Genomic DNA, 9,003 nt, shown 5'->3' with positions numbered 1-9,003 from the left:
TTAAACTGCTGCCATGCCTGGCCACGAGTTTCTACCACCGAGGAGATTCAATACAGATCGAAACCGCGTGGGCTGGTGGTCTTAAAGCTAGGCTGGCAGGAGTTATTTCCTATTAAATATCGAGTATCGTCGTCTCTTAAAGAATGCTCACACACACACACACACACACACACACACAACACAACACACACACACACACACACAAACACACACACACACCACACACACACACACACACATACACACACACACACACACATATATAGTTAATCCAAACATGAAAACACAACCACGCGAGGACGTGGAACAAATATAGTATTATTGGACACTCAGGTAAGAAGGAGGGTTTAGCGTTTCGAGCGGAGCTCTTCGTCAGAAACATAGGAGAAGGAAAGATCCAGAGAAGGGAAGGCAGAGGGAAAACATTTGGCCAACGGTACACACGCGGTCACACACACACACACACACACACATATATATATATATATGTGGTGTATATATATATATATATATACGAAAAAGAAGCAACAAGAATGGATTAGTTTTTAGTTACAATTGTTTCATACAAAGACAGGCTTTATTACAAGTTGCAAAATTGCAATATATATATATATATATATTATATATATATATATATATATATATATATATGTAGGAGTATGTATTTTTATGTGCGGTGGGGTATAGACGTATGCATGTATGTTTAAATGTATGTATATGCATGTATATATATATGCTTAGTTCTACAAATTAGAGAAATAGAATTCAGCATATAAAGCAGAATATTCATATTTTCAAATTGTAGCTGAGAGGCTACAGTGACTCTGCCAATGCACTTTGATTAGGACATTGGCACTAAACTCTAAGTGCATGACTCACTGTAGCGTCTCTGATAAACTCTACTCTCTTATAAAGAAAGCCGCTTATTGATTAGTTTCGAGCATGTATCTTCTAAAAGAAAGCAATTAAGACAGTGTAGAGTATCTTTTATTCTTTTACATGTTTCAGTCATTCGTGGCTCCACTCCTTCAAAAATATCTTACTATTTAGAACAGTTAAACATCAAGACAGACAAGCGAGTGCTCCAAAAGTCTGCTCCTCTTGAAACGCCTAATTTTCTTCGAACGGTACTTTCTGTCCAAAGCCCTGGAGGGAAATACACGACAAAAGAAATACTTCATATCCACTCTGTGCCATGAAATATAATCACAATAACGATTATGATTATTTTGAACGAGCTGGCAGAAACGTAAGCACGTCGGGCGAAATGCGTAGCCGTATTTCGTCTGCCGTTACGTTCTGAGTTCAAATTCAGCCGAGGTCGACTTTGCCTTTCATCCTTTCGGGGTCGATTAAATAAGTACCAGTAACGCACTGGGGTCGATATAATCGACTTAATCCGTTTGTCTGTCCTTGTTTGTCCCCTCTGTGTTTAGCCCCTTGTGGGTAGTAAAGAAATAGATTATAATTATTTTGGCTGACGATCAGCAATTTTAAGAAGAGAGTTTAGTTGAAACCTAGTTTTTACTACCCACAAGGGGCTAAACATAGAGGGGACAAACAAGGACAGACAAACGGATGAAGTCGATTATATCGACCCCAGTGCGTAACTGGTACTTAATTTATCGACCCCGAAAGGATGAAAGGCAAAGTCGACCTCGGCGGAATTTGAACTCAGAACGTAACGCCAGACGAAATACCTATTTCTTTACTACCCACAAGGGGCTAAACACAGAGAGAACAAACAAGGACAGACAAACGGATTAAGTCGATTATATCGACCCCAGTGCGTAACTGGTAGTTATTTAATCGACCCCTAAAGGATGAAAGGCAAAGACGACCTCGGCGGAATTTGAACTCGGAACGTAGCGGCAGACGAAAACGGCTACGCATTTCGCCCGGCGTGCTAACGTTTCTGCCAGCTCGCCGCTTTTTTTTTTTTAGTTTAATTGAAATGGTTTAGTTGAAACCATTGATCCAGTACTTCTCCGATATATTATCGACTCTGAAGAGAAGGATGGCAAAGGTTGGTTTCAACCGGATTTGAACTCAGAACACAAGGATTTTTTTTCCCGATGGTCAAACTATTCCGCCAACCACCACTGCCCTAACAACAATAACAACAACAATTATAATGATGATAATGTGTGTATGTGTTCGTGTGAGTGTGTGTGTGTGTGTGTGAATATGTAAGTAAACACACATTATCAGGTGTTATTAATTTAAACATGGCTTGAGGTAACTTTTACACACACATGCACATACACACATACACACACACACACAACACACACACACACACACACACACATAGGAGTGGCTGTTGGTAAGTAGCTTGCTTACCAACCATATGGTTCCGGGTTCCGTCCCACTGCGTGGCACCTTGGTCAAGTGTCTTTTACTATAGCCTCGGGCCGACCAAGGCATTGAAAGTGGATTTGGTAGACGTATGTGTATATATATATATGTGTGTGTGTGTGTTTGTGTGTCTGTGTTTGTCCCCCCAACATCGCCTGACAACCGATGCTGGTGTGTTTACGTCCCCGTAACTTAGCGGTTCGGCAAAAGAGACCGATAGAATAAGTACTAGGCTTACAAAGAATAAGTCCTGGGGTCGATTTGCTCGACTAAAGGCGGTGCTCCAGCATGGCCACAGTCACATGACTGAAACAAGTAGAAGAGTAAAAGAGTATATATATAGAGAAAGCGAACATTTATACACGTACACACACACACATACAAACCTACAGAAAATATGAGAGCAATTATTCACAGACACACGCGCACACACACACACACACACACACACACACACACACACACACACACACACACACACACACACACACACACACACACATGACAAACACGCGCTCGAGTATACACGTGCGTTGTTTCATATCAGCAGCAGAAATATAAAATTGTGATCTTACAATTGTTAAAACTCATTAGTGAACAGACAGACAGGTGTGGTTCTAGGTGAGAATAAGATATTTTAGTTTCAGGTACAGTTCAAGGGAGGTAATCATAAAAACAAAAAAAGCCCAAATGTGCTCTTTTCTACTTCATCATTCCGAACTAACCAAGGATCGATCGACTTGCTAGAAATAGCAGCCAAAATCTCCAACACCTCGTAAACCACAAGCGGAAGATATATTAAATAGTGTGGCTCTAGAAACACTGTACCTACTCCAGACCCTCGATAACCACCAACATTCTCTAAAACTCAAGTGAGGAACACAGGTACCATGTCGCTGTGACACACAGGCATTCTGGGATTCAGCCAGAGAATGGTCTTTTGCGACTGATTGATATAAAATTTCTCACAGACACACACACCCCTGCGTCTTCTCTCTCTGCCCTTTATACTACTACTACTACTACTACTACTGCTGTGGCTGCTGCTACTACACTACTACTACTACTACTACAGCTGCTACTACTACTACTACTACTACTACTACTACTGGTGCTACTACTACTACTACTACTACTACTACTACTATTACTACTACTACTACTACCACCACCACCACTACTACTACTACTACTACTACTACTACTACTACTACTACTACTACTATTACTACTACTACTACTACCACCACCACCACTACTACTACTACTACTACTACTACTACTACAGCTGCTGCTACTACTACTACTACTACTACTACTACTACTGGTGCTACTACTACTACTACTACTACTACTACTACTATTACTACTACTACTACTACCACCACCACCACTACTACTACTACTACTACAGCTGCTACTACTACTACTACTACTACTACTACTACTACTACTGCTGCTGCTGCTATTACTACTACTACTACTACTACTGCTGCTGCTGCTGCTACTACTACTACTACTACTACTACTACTACTGCTACTACTACTACTACTACTACTACTACTGCTACTACTACTACTACTACTACTACTACAGTTACAACAACAAACACTGGTTTCCGATTCTCGCAGGACTCTATACTCATTTGTTTCTTCCCCATTCACATGCTGTATCTGACTCCCCATCTCCACATCCTACTCTAACCCCCCCTCCCAATCTTTCTTCCCCACAAGTTTCATTTGTCTGGAATTAACTCCCACCTCAGATCTTAGTTTAAGCGAAAAGATTAACGGCATGAATTTCGTCGGTATTTTTGAAGACCCATAATAAGCACAAGGTTTCATTCCAGATCTAGGTAATAACAACAACAACAACAATAATAATCCTTTCTATTATAGGCACAAAGCCTGAAATTTGGGGGAGAGGGCCTAGTCGATTACATCGACCCCAGTGCTTCACCTTTATTTAATTTATCGACCCTGAAAGGATGAATGACAAAGTCGACCTCGGTGGAATTTGAACTCAGAACGTAAAAACGGACGAAATGCCGCAAAGCATTTTGCCCGGCGTGCTAACGATTCTGCAATGATAGTAATAATAATAATAATAATAATAATAATAATATTGATAATGATAATGATAATGATGATGATGATGATGATGATGATGATGATGATGATGATCCTTTCTACTAGAGATACAAGGCCTCAAATTTACTGGTAGGGGACTAGTCGATTATATTGACCCCAGTGTTTCACTGGTACTTAATTTATCGACCCCGAGTAATAATAATAATAATGATAATATAATAATAATAATAATAATAATAATAATAATGATAATAATAATAATAATATTGATAATGATAATGATGATGATGATGATGATGATGATGATCCTTTCTACTAGAGATACAAGGCCTCAAATTTACTGGTAGGGGACTAGTCGATTATATTGACCCCAGTGTTTCACTGGTACTTAATTTATCGACCCCGAGTAATAATAATAATAATGATAATAATAATAATAATAATAATAGGGCTACAGCAAATATTCTGCTCAATACCACAGACTTGCTTGTCAGTTGTTTGACCTTAACCAGTTGAGCATGTCCCTTAGTGGCTGACGATATGTGCATCTCTGATCACGAGCAGAAGTAGTGGGGGAGCATCATAGCCATGTGTTGAGAAGGATTCTTTGGGGTTTGAATAATTCATCTCTGGAAACATGGGTGTTTCGTTCAACGTCCTTAAACAACCCTTATTCAGGGACCTTTTGAGCGGGATGGGTTACTCGATCTGAAGAAAATTCTAACTGGGCTCCACCTGCAAGGTCATGTGCTGTTTATCTTGATATGAGATCACCATGTCGCGCACATATGGTTGTGATGCATGTGCCTGGTGTACCCTTATCAGACGGGTAGTCATGATGGGTATACTGGGCTTCGTATATTTTACCCCAGTGTCACTTTGATGGCATGCTCTGCTCGCTCACTCAATAATAATAATAATAATAAATAATGATAATAATCTCTTTTCTGACCACAAGGGCCGCAAACATTTAGGAGAAAACAGACAGTAACACAAGGCCATGTAGATCTAAATAATCGCAACGTTTGAATGTGTGTGTGTGTTTATACGTTAGTCCGAAGAGGAAAAGTATTGTCCCCGGCCCATGAATATCCACCCACACTATTGAGAATAATGTGGTTGATGTTCAGTTTGAAGATCATCAAATCAATGTCTGCTAGTGATATGTAGTGAGGGGGTCACTCGTAAACAGAGCTGGATAACAAAACTGGGATCTTTTCATGGCAGATTTGAATGGCAGATTTTTAAAATAATTTCTTTGTAACTAAACACTTTTAAACTTTGTATGTTGGTAGAATGTGTCACATAAAACATCTTTTCCTCTTGGCTTTCTTGAGAAAATTCTGTAGTTTGTAAGCTTTTTGTTGTTAAATTTCTTGTATTTCGGCAATTTCAACCAATCAATGACGTCTATTGAGGTGAATACAATTTCTGCTGTTGTTTGTCAACAAGTTGAATAAGAACGTCCGGCGGTGTAGCTGTCACTCATACGAACATGATTGATATGAAATATGTCATAAATAACAGTGACAAACTAAATAGAGACCGCAGGAAGTTGTTGTTGACAAACAACAGCAGAAATTGTATTCACCTCAACAGACGTCATTGATTGGTTGAAATTGCCGAAATGCAAGAAATTTAACAACAAATAGCTTACAAACTACAGAATTTTCTCAAGAAAGTCAAGATGTTTTATGTAACACATTCTACTAGTATACGAAGTTTAAAAGTGTTTAGTTACAAAGAAATTATTTTTTAAATCTGACGGTCAAAGTGAAAAGATCCGGAGATTAAAAAAAAAACCTAACGGATTTTGTCTTTCGTTGAATGTTCGTGAAAAGTGTGGTGGAATCAGATGTAAAAAAACATCAGACGTTTAAATTCGTATTCAGCAGCTATTTCAGTGTTACAACCGACACGATGAGACTGCTAGCCTTCTTCTGACTCAACCCAGAAAAATATCGAGTTCAGTCAGGCAATGAGATACAGTGTCTGTTTTTAAAATGTCTGAATGGCGTCGACATTTTTATAACGAAATGTTAGACAAGTATGTGATGGCTTCACGGTCGCTGTCGACATCTGCTGCTATTTTAACAGCAAAACTTCTATTCATCGGTGATTGTAGGATGAAAAGAAATCAGCCAAGAATTATTTGTAAGCGGAAGTAATGTTCTGTTATTTTGCCTCCAGATGGCAGTTATATCGAGGGCGAAAAGGTGATGACATTTAGACGACATTTTAATACCAAATATTCGTCTTCATTACGAAAACAACTTGGTGTAGTCGTGATGGTGGTGGTAGTAGAGATGTTGGTGGTTTGTTCTTGACAATCAGATGCTTTATAATACGGTTTGAGAGCGCTAAGCAGTAATGTGTATAGATACAAACTTGTTATCAGTTCAAATAAACGGGCTCGAATATATCTCAGGCATATGTGAACTGGTAACAAGTTTGTATTACTAAAGCAACGTATTTTGTATTTTGACTCTACATGGTCACGGAAACTGCTAAAAATAACTACCAAATCTCCCTCAAAATCACTTCATCGTACCGCATTGTTTTTAAATGAAATGACCTAGATACATTATGACAAAAGATTAAAAAAAAAACTATGCAAGAAACGATAAGTTACTCGTGTGTGGAATGGCTTTTGATCTTTCTGATGTGTTTCATAAGAGGTAATCTGGTGTTAAGCCAGTGGTTTTCAACCAGGGTTCCGCCAGTACAGTCCAGGGGTTCCGCAAGAAGTTACAAAACTGCTAAAATCGGCAGTAATTTTTAATTCTCCTGTGCAGATATGTGTGCATAAGACTATTAAATTATTGTACAGGGGTTCCTCGAGCCAGTGGAATGTTTCCATGGGGTTCCGCTCCAGCAAAAAAGTTTGAAAAGCACTGGGTTAAGCTATAACGTTTATCCCTCATTTATATTTTTGTCTCTTTGGCCTTACTAAATTCTAAAACCTTAGTTCTGGTAAAGGGGCCCGAATAGACAGAGTCATCACAACATCGGATAGAATGGCTAGATCTCTGCATTTTCAGCTCAAATCCCACTGCGGTCAATTTACCTACCATCTTTTCGAGGTCAAAGTACAAATTAGCTGAATTGTTGGAATGTCGGGCGAAATGCATCGTGGGATCTGTTCCGGTTGTTTGTGCTTCACACAGCAACGTCTGCGTCGACCCTGGTATAAAGATGCGACGACTTTGTCTTTCTCTTAGACAAAACATCAGTGGTAGAGTAGATTAATTCGACCCCCATAACTGTGTAGTGGATGCGTGTGTGCGTAAATAAATACATAAACTGTTTCATGATTAAAAAGGGATTTATTTACATGGGTTATAAGTTCACTACATAAAAATGTAAGCAAATGCTACGCATTGCTTGTACAGAACACATATTAAAGATGAATATGTTTGTGTGTGTGTGGGTGTGTGCGTGAATCATTCAGAACAGTAACCTGTAGGCATTTCTCTAGTCGTCTCCAAAACGCGGGGTGTCTGCTGCTGTGTCAGCTCCGATTGTGTGTCTTTCTCTGTTTTTCCCTTTGTATTTATAATATTTCAAACAGCTAGAAAGATAGACATATTGCAACAGATAGACATACTAAGTAGGTCAACGCGTGTCCAGTTGAACTTCGCCTGACATGGCCCAGGTCGTAGGTCAAAGGGAGATGATCAATCACTTTTTGACAGAACAAAGGATCTTTAAATTTCGCGCCTATACATGCATTGGTTTTTGATGACCGATGATTCTTGGATTCGATTTCGAATCTAAGCTTAGAGAAGGAAGTGCTAACTCTTACAACTGGTACTTATTTTATTACCTCCAGAAGAGTAAGACAAAGCTAATCTCAGTAGGATTATCCAACGCTATAACGATTCCGGTGTCCTTCACAAAAATGAGTGGCGCAAGAGAAATAAGAACATATTTTATGTTTAGTTCAATGTAGATTTGAGCAAAGGCTGAGAGATGAGACATAAGGGGGGGGGCTCACTCCATGCTCATCTCATCCAATTCATTCTTGTAGCATATATGGTAGAGGGACAGATGTAGCCGAGTGTTTTCAGTTGAGACTCAGTTAAAGTCAGCTTATTTCGCACCAGTAGTCAAGACCTAGGATTGATTAAATAGACGATCGATCAAGTGATGAAGTGGTAGAATCAGTTCTGCATCGGACAGACTGTCTCGAGATCAAATCTCAACAAAATTTGTTGTGAATTTCATCTTTCTGGGTTTGATGAAATGAAAAGCACCAGCGAAATACCGAGTGTATATTTATGTTCATGTAATACAGCCCATATACCCAAATACAGCCCAAATACCCAAATACAACCTGAAAGGGTTTAGATGAAGAAACCAACCCCAGGACTTATTCTTTATAAGCCTAGTACTTATTTTATCAGTCTTGCCATATTCTGAACGCCTTACTTCCCTGGGCATGGACACATTGAAACTCCGACACCTGGCAGCTGACTTAGCAGACACCCATAAAATTATTAACCATCTTACTAACAATAACTCTGAGCACCTCTTCAAACTCCACCTGTCTGA

Source organism: Octopus sinensis, linkage group LG16, assembly GCF_006345805.1.
Source record: "Octopus sinensis linkage group LG16, ASM634580v1, whole genome shotgun sequence".
Taxonomy (NCBI): domain Eukaryota; kingdom Metazoa; phylum Mollusca; class Cephalopoda; order Octopoda; family Octopodidae; genus Octopus; species Octopus sinensis.
The sequence above is the reverse complement of the archived record's forward strand: the minus strand, read 5'-3'. Positions refer to the sequence as shown.